The sequence below is a fragment of the Nuphar pumila genome, chromosome 12 (genome assembly GCF_984573655.1).
Source record: "Nuphar pumila chromosome 12, dmNupPumi1.hap1.1, whole genome shotgun sequence".
In the NCBI taxonomy this organism is placed as follows: Eukaryota; Viridiplantae; Streptophyta; class Magnoliopsida; order Nymphaeales; family Nymphaeaceae; genus Nuphar; species Nuphar pumila.
In genome coordinates, this window is record NC_143260.1 from 88264298 (window position 1) to 88266080 (window position 1783).

Sequence of the window (1783 nt, forward strand, 5' to 3'; positions counted from 1 at the left end):
ATAACTTTTGTTGTATTAGACTGATCAACAATAGTGGGTGGCGGCACGAGTGTTTTATCATTTAGAAACCCCTGCATATCATGGCTCTCAATGAGTGTCATCATTTGGATTTTTCACAAGCAAGCCTCAATTTATACGCTTCAAGAAAGCTCTGATACCATAAAAAAAGGTAGACAGAGAGAACAAAAGAGCCACACCACACAAAAGAGGTGACGTTTTACATGATTCAAATCACATGCAGTGGCGTAGCTAGGATTCATGTGAGGGGAGGGGTGTAGGAAAGAAAAATCTGGTTTGATAGTCGGGGGTTCGGGGGCAGTGCCCCGGTTTTTTTTTTTGAGATGAAATAACAAATGGCTACAATTATTAATAAGAATCTATTTCATATGGACAAATCAAACTATTTGCTGCAGTCAGGGCTGGGCTAGGACTGGGCTACAAAAATGAGAGGGTGGTGTATGTTCGCCCCCGATGATTCACTGAATCCAACGTCTGTGTTCGGGGGATCGAATGAGCGCCACGTGTTCATGCACATGGGGCTCGTATTCTCGTGTATGTTGACATACTTTGCATCGGACTCTGGTGCTGTTGAAAAGACTTAATCACCCTTACTTGCTTTTCTTGCCCTGAAATGGCGGTTCGAGGAAATGACAAAAATATCCTCCATTCAAAAGTTGTGAAATGACGGGTCGATAAAAGGACAAAAAAGTCCTCCATCCAGAAAGTTTGATGTTAACCATTTAAAGTGGAGACGTTCCCTATTCATTAAACTCCTGTGCCATCTGCTGTAACAGTTGCTCCCATTATCAACCCAAACTTTGCCTTCGTCTCCAGTCGAGCTTTCCGCCTTGTTTTTTATCCTGTTGTACAAGACATTGTTGCCTTCTCGTGCCTGCCTTGTGTTACAAAACATTCCACTGTCTTCTTTTATTTGTCGTTGTTGTTAGGCATTATGGAAGAAAGCAATGATGCACAAACATTCAAACCAGTGCCATTAAGCCAACGTGAGTAGCTTTTCATCTCATCATGCTATCGATGAAGAAGACATGTCGTCTTGTGTGCCATTAAGGCATTGTTTGGTTATTGCAGGTAGATCATGTCCTTACGATGGTTGGAAACTTATCGATATTTGTAAGACGGTGGGACCTGTTGACAAGAATGCTTGTTTACAAATGCTAGGAAGGGCCTCTACCCCATCAGGTATCCTACATTAACTCATCATATGCATTGTATCTCAAACCGCTGTATTAGTAACATACTCCCATTTTTGCGAGATACATTTTTGTTAGTTAATATCGATTTGTTTGCTATTATGCTCAAGTTCTTCCTTATCGATTTGTAATTTATTGTGCGATATATTTATGGACCTTTTAGATAGTATGGTTTTGTATCGTCGAGTTTTAAGTTATTATGCTGAACTTCCGTATCGATTTTCAATATCTTACAAATTGCTATACATATCGTTTTGTAAGATATTATATGTTTTGTAATATGTATTTGTAAGATATTTGTACACAGACTTTGAAAACGTGTGGATGCAGAAACACATCGTTACACGCCTGGCGGGGCGATTTTCGCATGCATATCGCTGCTATCTCAGCGACTTCTATTGAACTCGCTTTAGAGCCTCACGTTATCGTCAACACACATGTAGGACATGCGTATTTTATTGGCATGGTAAGCGACAAGTCGATGCTCAGTATAAGCAAACATCAAACCGCACTTGCTTTGATACTTTCATTCATTAAATCACTGCTTTGACTTGCTTAACCCTAGTGGTATC